The sequence below is a fragment of the Eretmochelys imbricata genome, chromosome 1, assembly GCF_965152235.1.
Source record: "Eretmochelys imbricata isolate rEreImb1 chromosome 1, rEreImb1.hap1, whole genome shotgun sequence".
Classification (NCBI taxonomy): domain Eukaryota; kingdom Metazoa; phylum Chordata; order Testudines; family Cheloniidae; genus Eretmochelys; species Eretmochelys imbricata.
Window position 1 is genome coordinate 252,299,502 of NC_135572.1, and position 17,025 is coordinate 252,316,526.

The 17,025-nt window shown below is 44.7% G+C and overlaps 1 protein-coding gene across 4 annotated transcripts in view; it reads left to right on the forward strand.

Annotated features, from left to right (window-relative positions):
• The first annotated feature begins 442 nt into the window (after positions 1 to 442).
• Positions 443 to 17,025, forward strand: part of RESF1 (retroelement silencing factor 1) — a 54,366-nt gene continuing 37,783 nt past the window's right edge. For 3 of the 4 annotated variants that reach the window (XM_077827811.1, XM_077827793.1, XM_077827821.1), the window contains exon 1: positions 5,849 to 5,998. The gene's annotated coding sequence lies outside the window, so the exon portion shown is untranslated. Of the gene's footprint in view, positions 605 to 5,848; positions 5,999 to 17,025 lie in introns of those variants that run through there. The other variant, XM_077827801.1, reaches the window with a different exon arrangement.

The following is a 17,025-nucleotide window of genomic DNA, read 5'->3' on the forward strand; positions in this document are numbered from 1 at the left end:
GCTTGGGGGAAGCAGCGCGCGGGTGCCTGGCGCTGGGCTCTGCTCGCAAGGTGCGGGTGAGGGCGGTTGGAATACGGAGGACGCTAGGACCGCGCGAGACACAGTTTTCCTGCCGCCGCCGGCTCCTCTGGGGCGAGCGCTCCTGGGGGCGGGTCCAGGCAGACGGGGCGGGGCCGGGCAGCTTGCGAGTCAGTTCGGGACCCGGTTGGAAGGCGGCGCCTGGCCAGCGCCTCGCGCTCCTGGGGGTGGGTCCAGGGGGACGGGGCGGGGCCGGGGAGTTTGCGGGTCAGTCTGGGACCTGGTTGGAAGGCGGCGCCCGGGCAGCGCGCGAGCAGAGCCGAGGCAGCGTCTCGCGCTCCTGGGGGCGGGTCCAGGCGGACGGGGCGGGGCCGGGCAGTTTGCGGGTCAGTCCGGGACCCGGTTGGAACGCGGCGCTGGGGCAGCGTCTCGCGCTTTCTGGGGACCGAGAACGGTTCCCGCCCCCCCCCCCCTCCGGCCCAACAACTCCATTGGCCGCGCCTCCTTCCAGCTCCCGCCGCCGGCTGCGCTTCACGGGGACCGTCCGTCCCGCGCGCCCGCCTCTCCGAGCCCGCTACATGCTCAGGTACCTGCGCGGCCGGCTGGGGAGCGCGCGGGAGAGGTGGTGGCGGCCGGGCTCCGGGGCACTTGGGCAAGAGGAACCTTCCCCCCCTCCCCCACCCCGGCTCGCTGAACCGAGGGGGGGCGTATCAGCCTCGCTGCCCCGGTGGGGTGGGTGGAGGGGGGGGCGTCGCTGCTCCTCCGAGAGGGGAGGGAGTTGGGGGTCATCAGCCTCCGCCGCTGTCTGCGGCTCCAGGGGCCCCCCTAGTGGGGGGAAGGGTGAGCGGCCCCCGGGAGCCGGGGGCGGGGAGCTGCCTCCGCCCAACGCTTCGCAGCCGGGAGTGTTTGCCGCCGGCCTCGTGGCTTCCTGTGAGCCGCCGATCCGAACAGGGGTTGGTTCTCAGCGGCTGGGGTGGGGGCTTTGTCTCCGCTCCTCGGAAGGGAGCGGCGCCTCCCGGCTTTCCTTGTAGCCGGTGCCGAGGGAAAGAGCCTGGGGCCCAGGCGTGTCCCCAGGTTAATGCCTGCTCCAGCCTGTGTTGCGTTGCTGTTACTCAAACGGGCCCCCTGGGATCGCACAAAGGATATAAATTTCCCAGGGGTTAGCCTCCTGGGTGCGCGATGCTCCGCAGTTATTCATTACGGTTTTCAGGGGGTATGTGTAGGGAAACGCAGTGATCAATTGTAACTCAAAATACACACGCACTGTTTATTGTCCATGTATACTAAGGAAATAATGACACTTTGGTGTTCCTGTTATTCAAACCTGTTCGGAGTTTACACAGAACTTAATGCATATCTATTTGGATGGTACTAGTTCAGATAGTGTAAATGGAACGATTCAGTGGTTTTGTGCACAGCATTTAGATGTCAGTAGCCCACGGAGACATCTGCATTAACTGCCTAGCACCCAGTTTATATTTGGCAAACAGCAACACAACTTGCATCTTGCTTTTGACCTATTCTGCATATAAAAAGAACAGGTTAGGACAACTGAACTACTAGTTGGATTCCACAATAAAGGTTAGCATGACTACAAAGTAATTCAATTCACTAACTGTTTTGTTTGATAATTTCACATACACAATTAAAAGTTTTCTATTTAGTGTGCATAGTATCTTTAGAATAGATGGTGTTGAGAGATCCACTATTTCTAAAACTTGAGTTCCATGTTTTGTCTTGGAGATATCACTTTAGTTTTACTCTTGTAACACTCCTTCAACTGTTTATACACATTTGAACAGCTTCAACCAGAGAGACTAGAAAGACCTGCCATAGCCCAGGGCACTCACCTGGGAGGGGGCAGATCCTTCAGATTCCTGTTCTGGTCAGACTGTGCTCAGATACAAAGGTGGTGACCCTGACATAAGAACCATTATAGACTAGTGCAGATTAGAATTCTTTTGAACACAAAGGAAAATATAGTTTCCAAAGATGTTTTCATGTTCAATTCAAGATGGTAACGTTGGCAATGTAAGTAAAAATCCCCCAGTCATCGGTTTTTGTGACATGCTGATCTCCATATATCCCTCAATACCATGGTGTGTCCATTCAGGACTTGCATTTATGATTCAGCTTAGAACTGTTAATGCACATTTAAGGTTATACTGTGAGGATATAAAACTCTGGCTTGGCTAGAAGGGACACCCAGAAGCTGAGTGGTGTGACTGAACTACCAAACCCATCTGTAGAGCTAAAGAAGAAGAGAACTTTCATCATAAGGGATATAAATTGTTAGCATCACAGATGTGATCAACTGGAATTCTCTGAAGTGCATTGAAAACATAGTTAATACTATTTCCAAGGCCAAAACATGTAGTGGAAAAAGGAAATACAAGAACAGAATCACTAAAAATTGCTCCATAAACTCACTCTCATGCCAATGGAAGGTTCTCTCTACGAATAAACGCTGAGGAGGCTTGGTCTGTGCTCAGAAAGCTATTGGAATGCTGAAGATTGTGAGTCTTAAGAACCAAGTTGTACAGCCCTCTCAACCTTTTTTTTTTGACCATTGAGCTAATAACAGGCTTCCTTACTCTAGCTAGCCTCACAGGATGACTTTAAAAAAAATAACTTCACCATAGTAACTTATGACTACGCTTTGATTCTTGTAGGTGAGCCAGAGTCCCACCATGCCTTGTGTTTATAATTCTTTGTATTTAAGCTTACTTTATCTGCCCTATTGTGTTATCAATAAGCTGAATTTTGCTTGACTATAGTATATTGTTAGTGATAGATTGTGTGTCCTCTGACCCAGTGACTATTAAGAAATGTGTCCAGATGGCCAGAAACGGGCTACTTGTGATTGAGGAAAGGGGGTAGCTGTTTTCTGTAATTGATGAAGTAATGATCTTTTGAGAGATGCTTTTAGTTTATCAGGAAGCACTCTAACAGATGTTTTGTCATAATGATATGGCTACAGATATCTTTTATGGTTGAACAATACATTATTTTATCAGGAAGGATATTGATAAATTGAAGAGGGTTCAGAGAAGAGCACTCAGAATAATAAAAGAATTAGGAAGCATGCCTGATAGTGATATACTCTAAGAACCTGGGTCAGGCCAATGGTTGATCTAGCCTAGTATCCTCTCTCTGTCAGTGGCCAGTACCAGAGCTTCAGGGAGAGTGTGCAGAACAGGGCAGTTGGAATGATCTTCCCCAGTTTTTCACCTCCTGGCTTCTGGCAGTCAGAGATCTAGGACCACCTCAAGGTTGGGGTTGTATCCCTAACTCTCTTGGCTAATAGCTGTTGATTCTTCTTAACCAAGAGAAAGTTATGGGGTGACTTGATTACAGTCTATATGAATCTACAGGGGGAACAAATGTTTAATAATGGGATCTTCAGTCTAGTAGAGGCAGATATAACATGATTCAATGGCTGGAAGTTGACGCTAGACAAATTAGACTTGAAATAAGGGGTAAATTTTTAATGGTGAGAGTAACTAATCATTGGAACAATTTACCAAGGGTTGTGGTGGATTCTCCATGACTCACAATTTTTAGATTAAGTTTGGATCTTCTTATTAAAAGATATAACCTAGGAATTGTTTTGAGGATGTTCTTGGCCTACGTTATACAGGAGGTCAGACTAGATGACCACAATGGTTTCTGCTGACCTTATCCCTGAAACAGGTTTCTTCAGCTTACCAATTATGTAAACCAGTGATAGTAAATATTAACCTTTTATGATTGCTTACATGTATTAAGATCACGATTCTTTGGCCAAAAATTCCAGAATTCTTGCTGTGTTGGCCGAAGTGTTGTGGTGGAAAATTAACCACGCGCTGTGTTTGGTTCAGAACAAGCCTGAGGCCAGCTTTATTCGAGCATGCGCATACAGGGAGAGTCAGCCGGAGCTGCTCTGGCGTAAACAATACAGAAATACAGGAGCTTATATTGCTGAAAACCACAGTTTGCCAAACCCACTTCCTTCAACAGCACTTTCCTTATTTGGCATATAGTGCAAGCTTCAACAGTAGCTTTGCCTTACTTGGAGTTTAGCAAAAAACAAGCTTTTTGTTGCATCCGATGAAGTGAGCTGTAGCTCACGAAAGCTTATGCTCAAATAAATTGGTTAGTCTCTATGGTGCCACAAGTACTCCTTTTCTTTAAGCTTTTCCTGTTATTGACAGGTGTTACTTTGTGGTTAACTTTTTTTCTAACTTCTAGCGGTTATGGTTACATTTCTTAAGCTGTGCTTTTGCAATTTGGCCCTCAGTGGAATTTTCCTCACTCTCTTCTTATGCTTTATATACACAGTTAGCTTGACCAAAGTTTTAGGCCTATTAGTTTAGGCCTACTAGATTTTTCCTTCACAGTGTGTCTAAAATAGTGCTTTATTTTAAATGGAGCTACTGCGAGACTAACATCTGTTATCATTAGTAGGACTGTACTGTAATATCCACTCGCCTTATCTTGACCTTGCTGACATAGTCCAGAGACGGAGAAAGGACTAATTAACAAAAGTTGGTGGTTGTCATAAATGGGCAATGTAATTGACCAGATGGGCAGGGAACATTATTATAACAGATGTGTTCTATAATCAATGTAACAACAAGCCATTGAGTAATGACTTGATTAATATCCAAGTCATTAAGAGATAATTATGGCCACAGATGGTCTCAGTATACTCCTTGGGGAATTCTGCACCATTGCACGTGCGCATAATTAATGAGCTGCACATATTTTTAATTTTTTGCACAGAAAAAGCTTCTGCTGAAAAGTTGCTGCAGTTCCATCTTTTGTCCACCAGAGGGTGATAGAACACAGCAGCTGCTGCCCGCCAGCTAGGGAAGAGAGAGAGCCTGCAGAGCCTTCTTCACAGCACCTGTAGGGCCAGGTCAAGAGGCAGGGGCTGTGGGGAGACGGACAGTGTGGGGCTGTTGTGGAGTCACAGGGGCTCATAAGGGCTAGTGGGGGAGGACAGACTGGGGCAGGGACTGAATGGGAATGGAGGCGCAGGGCCACGGGGGGAAGGAGGTGCAGGAGCACATGGGCAGAGGGGCAGGGCCACATAGGGATGGGGGAGTGAGCTAAGTGGGGGCACAGAGACACATGGAGAAAGAGGGAGGGGGTGCAGGGCCACATGGGATGGGGAGGGTGGGTGTCTTGAGTGGGGGTGGAAGGACACGTGCCTGACTGATTGGGAGAGGCTAGGGGTCAGCCAGGGTCTGCAAGGGGGAAGCTCCCTAAAAGTGTCTCTCCCTCCCCCTCCCCCCCGAAACCTGTTCCAGATTTTTAATTTTTTGGTGCAGAATTCCCCCAGGAGTATAAGTAGTGATTAAATAGTTACTGCTGTCATTAGCTTATTGATTAGGTAAGTTAAATAAGGTTAAAACATGAGAGAGAAAACTTCAGTAAGGCCATTCTGATATTGGAGAAATTCCTCAGATTCCATTTTGTGTCCCTAGCTTCCATTTGGAATAAGCAAAAGTCGCTCTTCTGTTAGAAGTTGCATGTCACATACCATTGGATGCTGCGAGTCACATGGTCACTGAAAATAGGTCAAGGGCAGAAAGTAGGTTAAAGTAGTTTAAAAAAAAAAAGATGGGTCACCACAGGTCACAAGATATTTTCTGAACTTGACACTTGATTGATTTCTTGAACTTCAAACTAGGTAAACAGCATAAAATTGGCAGAAAGCCAGAATGCATTGGCAGAAAGCCAAGTGAGTGAAAGTTCAGCAGGTCATAACTTTGAAGTAAACAACTGTCAGTGACCATGTGCAGTAAGGAACTGATAGCTGACAGGACAGTATAAAAGTAGACACTCAGGAGCAGCAAGAGCAGTAGGGAGAAGATTGGGATGGAGAGGACAGGAGCTCCCAGAGGAGTTGAAGCGATTGGGATGGAGCAGAGCCAAGCTGATAGCTTCCTGAAGCTGACGGCAACCAAGTGGCTGCAGCAGAAATCAACGGATAGTAAGCTTGCTTGTGATAATTATAGTGTAGCATAGTATAGCATAAAGTATTATTGTGTGTGTGTGTAGGTTAATAAAGATGTATATGTGTCAGCGATCTGTAACAGACTGGCCATCTGTTAGAGCGCACACTCACTTAAAATCATTTGAACTGTATATGTTACTGCAGTTTAAAATGCTTTTTAGCTTAGAATAAGGGGTTTGTATTTTATTTAGGTTTTTAGGTCATTACTGTATTAGAAATTATTAGTTGCATTAATAAAAAGGTGCCTTGTTTTGGAAGGAATATTGCCTGTCAGTCATTTATTGGAAGGCTGTATCTCTGTCCTTCAAGTATTTCCTTAACTAACCTGGAAACCTGTACTTTAGGAAGGACAGATTAAGGGAGCAATAGGTAGGCTATTATAGGGGCTCCCAAAACCTGTTTTTGGGTAACAATCCCTGGGGGGAAAAAGGTTTTAAATTCTTTAAAAATTCTAAACTAGTATGTATAGGAGAGGCTGTGGAATGTCTATCATTGGAGATTTTTAAGAGCAGGTTAGACAAACATCTGTCAGGGATGGTCTAAATCAGTGGTGGGCAACCTGCGGCACATGCCCCGCATGCAGCCCGTCAGGGTAATCTGCTGGCAGGCTGCCAGGCAGTTTGTTTACATTTGCATGGCACTGTACACTTTGTATTCTATTGTAATTGAAATCAATATATTTGAAAATGTAGAAAACATTCAGAAATATTTAAATAAATGGTATTCTGTTGTTTAACAGTGCGATTAATCGTGATTAATTTTTTTAATTGCTTGACAGTCCTAGTTTAAATATATGTGTATAGCTACAGTGTACTCTCCTAGATATAAAAAAAGATGTACCAAATCTAGTGTAAAGATTCTATGTAGTTGTAAGTCATCATGTTTTAATAGTTATATCAACCAGTGAGAATGTACCTGTAGAAAATAACTGAAATACAAATGGAAAAGTTGATTAAAATTAATTTCAGTTGAGGTATTTAAATATTGCTTTGATCTAACCAATCCACCCTGCAAAATAAGGAATTAAAGAAGTGGTGCTTATAGTGATGTATAGGACATCATTACCTACAGCTACAACTGTAAGCAGGTTTGCTTAATAACAAGGTCACTAAGGCAACATTGCCCTCATGTTAAGCAAACTAGGCTAAAGCCAGCATTGCTTGTCTAAGTGTCATTTCTATATGTCCAAACTTATGCATTAGAAATGACCCTTAAAATGATTCTCAATACAGTTTACATGATTGATAAGCTTCAGGGATTTTTAACACAGTCATTATTATTAAGTGCAACTGTAGTAGCAAGCAATTTTTTGTAAGTTAAAAAATTTGTCAGTGGGTGATTACTTCATAAATAAGATCTCTTAACCATCACTGAACATAGTTTGATCGTAACTCCATATCAGTCACATGCTTTGTTCATTAAGTCACTCATTTGTAGTAACAGACATCCTATGTTACTTTGCTAAGGGTCCCTTTTTGGGCATCTGGATTAAATTAGCAAGATTAAGGTAAAGAGTATATAGAGTACGCACATTCCTAATGACTAGTCACACACTAGTTCAGTCTAAAACAAAGTGCTGCACGATAAGGATTCTGTTCTTTGACCAAAGAATCATGACAGTTTAGTGTACACTATGCACATTGGCTTTGGCGCTGTTCCTCAGTGGAATACTGTGCCCCTGTGTGGTGTCATTCACCTCACAGTAAATTGGTCGACACTGAATTGAACTTGACCATGTGCATCATCACAGGCATCCTGCGCCCCACTCCTATTCATGGCTACCAGTTCTGAGCAACATAGCTCCTCCACACGTTCATCATGGAGAGTCTACAGGTGGACTGGTGGAAAAGCTATGTGCCAGTCCTGATCTCCCATTGTATATGGACATCTTCAGTCACCCCAAAGCACAATTTATGTTGAGGCATCCACTATAGTCTCAACTGCCAGATCGGAAGCTGTCAGCAGCTACCCCATGGCCCAATGAGTGGTTAGCTAAAGATGTTTGAAATATTTTTGCTTGTCGGTGATCCAACCATTTGACCACTGGGATTTGACCTTCCATGCCAGCTTTGGACTCTGTTGAACAGGTTCCAAACTGGCCAAGGAATACGTGCAGCCAGCCTCTACGCTTTGGTCTGCACGATGGCCCAAGTTGTCAATGTCGCTGCCGTCAGTCAATAGCTCATGTCAACGAATGTCCACTAACTAGACTTCATGGTAGGCTTAGGGCCCTTCATTCTGCTGATGAAACTGCTGTTGAGTGGCTTGGCAAGCACTGCAAATGCTAGAAGAAGTGTACAAAAGAATAATAAAATTAATATTTACTAATAAAGCTCAAGTGATGTTGATGCTTGAGCTACTAATGCAGAGAGGATGCAACAACTCAAGTTTGGACAACTCTTCAGCTGTTAATCCAGTCAATATATGCTGCTAACCAAATCACTCTGTGTAGCTCCAGTGTTTTGAAGTGTGGTTGCTCACACTTGAGCTAGGCTAACTCGGAATGCACTAACTCAAACTAACTGTTGCAGTGAAGACAAGCCCTTAAACTGTAAGCTCTTTGGAATAGGGACTGTCTTGTTGTGATGTTTGTACAGCGCTGGAAACAGAGGGGTTCTGGTCCATGACTAGGGCTTCTAGGTGCTATGATAATACAAATAATAATTAGTAATGTTTTGTTGAGCAAAGATTATATTATAACTTAAGTATTTAACTGAACCTGTTAATCCATCCTGTTCATGCATTGTATCTGTATATTCGTTATTGAAGTGGACCTGACATGGATACTGTACCTACAATGTTTTTTTAATCAGTTGTGACAAAATTTTTATAGCCTGGCCAACTCAGCAATTCAAATCTCAGTTCAGTACTTTTGGTGTCTTTAGAGAAAAGCTCTTTCCAGAATCCAAAGCATATTGCATATCAAATATGGTTAAACAGAAAAGGGGAAAAACAAAACAGTGACTGAGATCAGAACAGTCTCTAATTCATCTGTTCACTAGGTTTATAGAAGAAATTTGTATTTTTCTTCGAGTGCTGTCCCTGTGGGTGCTCCACTTCAAGTGTCGGTGCATCCCGGCACTGCTTATTGGAGATTTTCAGTAGCAGTGCCTTGTTGGGATGCGTGTGCGCAGTAGCTGTCTTGCGGTGCTGTTGGCGATTCAACCAGTGCTCGCCCAACCCCCTCAGTTTCTTCTCAACCATCCTCTGCTGGAGACAGAGCTCCAATGGCAGTGTCACAAAATCATCTAGGAAAGAGTTAGAAATACTTAAGTTTAATCCTCAATAGTTAGTTCATTGTTGATCTAGGTTTCTGTTTTAATCAGTTAAATTCCCCTTTTAAAAAAAACAACCCCTCCCTAAGGGAGTTACCCCTCTGTTTCTTTTAGTTCCCCAATTGAAGTTGGATTCTGAAAATGTCAGACTCTCCTGGGTTTAAAAGATGTGCTTCTTGTAAGGATGTGATGTCTGTTTCCGATGGACACTCACGGTGCGTCCACTGCTTAGGGGAGGAGCACATTCCCCAGAAATGATCCCATTGTAGCAATCTTAAAGTCAGAATGAGGAGGGACAGGGATCTCTTAGTCAAAATTATTCTTATGGATAAATCCCTCATACCCCTGTTTGCTTCGGGAACAACCCCATCAGGGGATTCTCCAGGTGCCTCCTCCCTGGACAGATCGAGTACCCTCTCCTCCAGAAAGCTGAAGAACAGGGAGACATCTCCTGCTCATGGAGAACCATTGAAGAGAAAACAGTCTCCACCAAGATCACTAACTGCAGTGCCGACGACCAGCAGGATGAACGTGTTTGATGCTCCAGGTGCCTCCGGCACCATCCGTACCGGGACCTCTGCTGACAGAGATAAGGATTGAGGGCATAAGTCAACCTCCGAAGAAGGACATGGTGCTGACAGCGCCTCAGCTAGCTATGCCACCTCCAGCGGTGCCGCACACTACGGAGCCGATACCTGATTGCACTAAGTTGGCACTGGTCGAGGCCATGCACAAGCGGACAGGATCGATCTCCCAGGCTTCTATACATAAGAGCATGGCACTGTGCTCCCTCAGCCGATATCAGAATTTCATCCACACCGGGATCACCAATACTCAGAACCAACAGTTCTCCGTTGCCAATGGCACCAGTACAACCGGACTCACCAAATGCCTCCAGATTCTCCAGTGACGAGGAAGCTGATGTTGATGAGGCAGACTTCTACTCTGGACATTACTCTTCCTCAGGCAGGGAACGTCTACACAGGAACATGCCCCAATGGCTGACTAACCTGTGAAGGTGCCCACCCCCCCCCATGCCATTCCAAATGCAATGGGCACAGTGGGAGCCATGGGCAGTCTACTGAGCACAGAGATGCATGAGGATTCTGTAGAGGAATTGGATGATTCTAATAACCAAGAACAATCACCAACTCACAACTCATTTTCATCTCCGGATTAGGCAGTCATGCCGCCACCCCCCCACCCACCATTGCAGATGACTCAAAACAATTCAAGAGTTACTCAAAATGGGTGGCACAAAGCCAGAACATCCAGCTGGAAGAGGTGACTGAAAACCAACATCAGCTCCTCAAAATCCTACACTTAGCATCCTCAACTAAGATTGCGCTACCTATTAATAGCGCACTGATGGAAACAGAATTATTGTAGCAAACACCAGCAACCATATCTCCGACATGCAAAAGGGTGGATAGAAATTATGTGCCCAGCAAGGGTATGGGCTTCCTATTTTCACACCGTCAGCCAAACTCCTTGATGGTGGAGGCGGCGAACCAATGAGGGAAACAACCCCATTATGAAGCCACTCCACATGACAAAGACTTGAAGAGACTTGATTTGTTTGGCCGAAAAATCTACTCATCGGCAGCACTTCAGTTTCGCATGGCCAACTACAGAGCAGTACTAGCGAAATACGACCATGATAATTACCAAAAACTCAACAAATTTGTGGCAGACATCCCAGAAGAAAGAAGGGAGCAATTGCAATCCACTATAACTGATGGTCAACTTGTGTCAAGGATAGCTTTACAAGCGTCCCTTTACGTCGTTGACATAGCTGTTTGCACAACAGCTACAGCAGTAGTCATGAGGAGGGCCTCCTGGCTACAATCCTCTGGAATTCCAAAGGACCTCCAGACTAAAGTTGAGGATCTCTCCTTTGACAGGGAAAAACTATTCTTGGCAAAAACAGATGAAGTCCTACACTCAATGAAGGACTGTTGAACGAGACTCCGAACCTTGGGCATCTATACCCCACCCCCACAATAGATGTAGGAGATAGCAACCTCACCAGTGCAACAGAGACACAACCGGAGAGTGACAACAGAGGTCTTTTGATAACCAAAGGCACAGACCATAGAGACGTCACCCTATCCAATCCCAGGCTGCGATGTCCCAAGCACCTTCAAATGATGCAATTTTGAAGCGTTGTTCGAGGGTCTGACTGACTTCCCCTGACTACCAGCGTCAATAGAACCAGTAACCCAAGTTTTTGGTTATTGACTCCGACCATTCTACGATATGTGGGCCACTATCACCATGGTCCACTGGGTTTTGGAGATCATTCAAATGGGTTATGCCATCCCTTTTACCTACCCCCCTTCCCTGTCCATCTTCAGGGACCCTTCTCAGAAGCACCTTTTGAGAGAAGAGGTAGATCACCTTCTACAATTAGGGGCCATGGAACACGTTCTAACACAACACAGAGGGAAAGAGTTTTACTCCCACTATTTCCTGACTCAAAGAAAAACAGAGGTTAGAGACCATACTAGATCTCAGAAAACTCAACAAATTTGTCCGCAACCACAGATTCAAATCAGTCACCGTTAACTCAATCATCCCAGCGCTGGAAGAGGGAGACTGGTTCTCAGCCCTTGACCTACAACGATACTTACTTTCACATTACTATCTATCCTGCTCACAGATGATTCCTACGATTCACAGTGGGACAAGATCACTTCCAATACAGAGTACTGCCATTTGGACTGTCAGTGACTACATGAGTCTTTACCAAAACCCTAGTTGTGGTAGCTGCTCATCTGCGCAGACAGGGAATACTGATATTCCCATACTTAAACAATTGCCTACTAAAAGATCCTACCAGGACGAAACCCTTACACACCGCTCGACAAATAATCTCTCTCTTTCACACCTTAGGGCTACCAATGCCCCAATTCACAGCGCTGACCTCCTTCATATCGGTGATGTCAGACAGCGTGTGGGTGTCTGCATGCAACAGCCTACAACTCCTGGGCTCTATGGCGGCCACCACTTTTGTTGTAAAACACGCCAGACTACACGTCTGCTGCTTTTAAGGATGGCTGAACTCGGTGTATATTCCATGAAAGCACAGCCTACACAAAAGACTCATGCTGACCTCAGAGGTCCTACATTCACTACGATGGTGGAGAAACCAATAAATGTTTGCTCAGGCATCCCGTTTCAACAGGATCTGCCATCCATACAAATCACAACAGATGTCTCACCTATTGGATGGGGAGTCTACATAAACCAACGTACAACCCAAGGCAAGTGGTCCCCCACGGAAACACTCTTACACATTAACCTGCTCGACTTATGCGTGGTCCGCAATGCGTGCCTACATTTCCTCCCTATCATACGAGGCAAGATGATAAAGATCCTGACGGACAATGTCATGTGTATGTTCTATATAAACTAGGGATGCCACGTGATTAAAAAAATTAATCGCAATTAATCGCATGATCTCGCTGTTAAACAATAGAATACATTTAAATATTTCTAGATGTTTTCTACATTTTTAAATATATTGATTTCAATTACAACACAATACAAAGTGTAGAGTGCTCACTTTATATTTACTTTTGATTACAAGTGTTTGCACTGTAAAAAGACAAAAGAAATAGTATTTTTCAACTCCCCTAATACAAGTTCTGTAATGTAATGTCTTTATCATGATAGTTGAACTTACAAATATACAATTATGTACAAAAATATTTAATTCAAAAATAAAAGAATGTAAAATTTGAGTTTGCAAGTCCACTCAGTCCTACTTCTTGTTCAGCCAATCGCTCAGACAAACAATTTTGTTTACATTTCCAGGAGATAATGCTGCCCGCTTCTTGTTTATAATGTCACCTGCAAGTGAGAACAGGTGTTCTCATGGTACTGTTGTAGCCGGCGTCGCAAGATATTTACGTGCCAGATGCGCATGCTTCAGCCACCATTCCAGGGGACATGCGTCCATGTTGATGATGGGTTCTGCTCAATACCATCCAAAGCAGTGTGGACCGACACATGTTCATTTTCATTATCTGAGTCAGATGTCACCAGCAGAAGGTTGATTTTCTTTTTTGGTGGTTCCGGTTCTGTAGTTTCCGCACTGGAGTGTTGCTCTTTTAAGACTTCTGAAAGCATGCTCCCTATCTCGTCCCTCTCAGATTTTGGAAGACACTTCAGATTCTTAAATCTTGGGTTGATTGCTGTAGCTATCTTTAGAAATCTCATATTGGTACCTTCTCTACATTTTGTCAAATTTGGTGTGAAAGTGTTCTTAAAACAAACATGCTGGGTCATCATCGGAGATTGCTAGAATGTGGGTAAAACAGAGCAGAGGACATACAGTTCTCCCCCAATGAGTTCAGTCAGAAATGTAATTAACACATTTTTTTAACGAGCATCATCAGCATGGAATCATGTCCTCTGGAATGGTGGCCGAATCATGAAGGGGCATAAAAATACGCCCCTCTGGCCGACACTCTGAGAGCGAAGGGCTATGAGGTGCAGATGGATGCCCTGATCGTCGAAGCCCTGGGCACTTGGGACCCCTGAAACAAGCGTGTGCTGGGGACCTGTGGGATTGGTTGATGCTACGCATAGCTCATGCGGCGCCTCATGGTCTCGGACACCATCCGATGGTCCAGGGACATCTACATTGAACACATTACCGGCCACTGGCAGTACCAGGAGGTGTGAGCCGGTACGACATCGTGCATCAACTATTGGAGAGGGACTGAGAGACTTTTTCCAGTGGACCATATGAACTGGAACCATAAACTCACTGAACATTAAATCCCACCAAATGAGGGTAGATCCATCCCCATCATCGTATCCACTCATTATACTCCACACCTGAACATAGCCATTACATGGACAACATACCCCCATATCTCAATGTCTGTACTTTGACCGGTTAAACTTTTACCCCCAATTGGGGAGATTGCAGATTATGTATTTCTTACGCCACCTGTTCCTAAACTGAATTTCGCACCACTTGATAATCTGTACCTTATTTCCTGATAACCAGAAACTTCTATGCTTGAACTCTGTACCGTTTTCTTTTTACTTCAACATTATCTTAATAAAATTATTATATCTGGCACGTAAATACCTTGCAATGCCGACTACAAAAGAGCCATGAAAATGCCTGTTCTCACTTTCTGGTGACATTGCAAATAAGCAGAGGGCAGCATTATCTCCTGTAAATGTAAAGAAAAGTGTTTGTCTTAGCGATTGGTTGAACAAGATGTAGGACTGAGTGAACTTGTAGCCTCTAAAGTTTTACATTGTTTTGTTTTTGAGTGCAGGTATGTAACAAAAAATCTATATTTGTAAGTTGCACTTTCAGGACAAAGAGTTTGCACTGCAGTACTTGTATGAGGTGAATTGAAAAATACTACTTCTTCTATTTATCATTTTTAAAGTGCAAATATTTGTAATAAAAATATACACTTTGATTTCAGTTACGCAGAATACAAGATATATGAAAATGTATTAAAACATCCAAAATATTTAATACATTTCAATTGGTAGTCTCTTGCTTAACAGTGCGATTAAGAAACAAGAAATGCCCAAAGTTCTGCTCATAAGCAGGACTAAGAGCACGATCCCTGGGGAAGCTTTCCTCATCAAATGGAATGCTCCTTTCCTATACGCATTCCCACCAATACCTCTGATCTCCAGAGTTATACACAAAATACAAATGGACAAAGCCAAAATAATATTCATAGTACCCACGTGGCCCTGACATGCTTGGTGATCTGCAAACCATTCACTCTCCCTTGTCTATGGAATCTTCTGTCTCAGAACGATGGTCAAGTCCTCCACCCGGACCCGGAGAGACTTCACCTGAAGGCATGGCTCTGCCCTGACAAACTAACTTGCTCAGAACAGGTAAAACAAGCGTTGTTAAAAAGCAAGAAACACAGCACACACACTATCTACCTCCAGAAATGGAAAAGATTCTTCCTATGGTGCCAAAACAAACAAATACCTGCAAGCCAGGCACCACTTACGCTAAGCATGGATTATTTATTATCCCTGAAAAACTCGGGGCTCGCTACGAGCTCTCTTAGAGTTCACCTTGCGGCCACCCCAGCATTCCATCAGCGAGTAGACGGGATGTTGGTATGTGCCCACCCGATTACTAAGCGTTTCCTAATGGTCATACAGAATATATACCCAGACATCCGAGAACCCATGCCTGCAGTGGACCTAAATCTGGTTCTCAGAAGTCTTAACCAGAGCTCCCTTTTGAACCCTGAGCCACGTGCTCATTACTTCACTTATCTATGAAAGTGGCATTCCTGGTCGCCATTACATAGGCACAAAGAATTACTGAAATAGGGGCTCTCATGGCTCACTCACCATATACAATATTCTTCAACCCTTAGAACACATCTTAAGTTTATGCCCTAAATATTCTCTTCATTCCATCTCAACCAACGAATCCATTTACCTACATTCCACCCAAAACTACACACTAACGTTCAAGAGGCAATCCTGCACGCATTGGATGTGCACTGTGTCATAGCTTTTTACCTAGACAGAAGGAAGCCCTTCCATAAATCTCCTAGACTCTGTGTCAACCACAGAACAATCAAAGGGCTCTGCCATATCGACACCAAGATTATCCAAATGGACATCCAGCTGTATCCATACATGTTGTTCACTACACAACAGTGGAGCCCCTCTGGGCATCAGAGCCCACTCGGCAAGAGCTTTAGCTACCTCCATAGCATTTGTGTACAATGTTCCCATTCTAGTCATCTGCAGGACAGGCACCTGGGCCTCTGAAGACACATTTGCGAACCACTGTGCAATCGCTTTCGGTTCAAGCTTGGACACACGTCTAGGTCTCACTATACTAGCCTCAGCTACAAACTCCACTCCAAAGTCCCTTCCATCCTCATGAGGGCACTGCTCTACATTCACTTGAAGTGGAGCATCTACAGGGGCAGCACTCGAAGAAGAGAAGGTTACTCACCTTGTGCAGTAACTGAGGTTCTTAGAGACGTGTGTCCCTGTGCGTGCTCAACTACTCACCTTCCTCGCCTCTACTTCAGAGTTTGCAGTAAGGACTCTACAGTAGAGAAGGAACTGAGGGGATTGGGACGCATGAGCCCTGGTGGAATCGCGAATGGCACAGCCAGACAGCTGCTGTGCACGCACATCCCAACCTGGCACTGCTACCGAAAATCTCCGATCAGCAGTGCTAGGACGCATTGGCACCTCAAGTGGAGCACTCGCAGGGGGACACGTCTCAGAGATCTTCAGTTACTGCATGAGGTGAGTAACATTCTCTTTGTCACTTTGTTGGGGCCAAGATGCTACTTATGTGTAAGCTGGCTAGTTTCGGCCTAGTCTTTGTTTGGCATGCGTGTTGCCTCACTGACTTGTCCTTATGTAAGCTTGCTTGATGCTTGCAGCTGTGGCGTAGGACCAAGGTGATGTTTTGACCATAGAACGTATCCAAGTTGGAGGATATTTTATAGATAAGAGGAAGTTATCAGTACAATGGATGTACAGAATGTATTGCCAAAGGGCTATTATGCAAAAAACAGGAAGTCCTTACTAAGTCACTGTAGGTAGATGGCCTGGTCAGCATGCATGATCAGTGGAAATAAATTAGAAAAGCGATACATTATGAAAATACAGTAGAACCTCAGTTACGAGCACCTGAGTTATGAACTGACTGGTCGACCACACATCTCATTTGGAACTGGAAATATG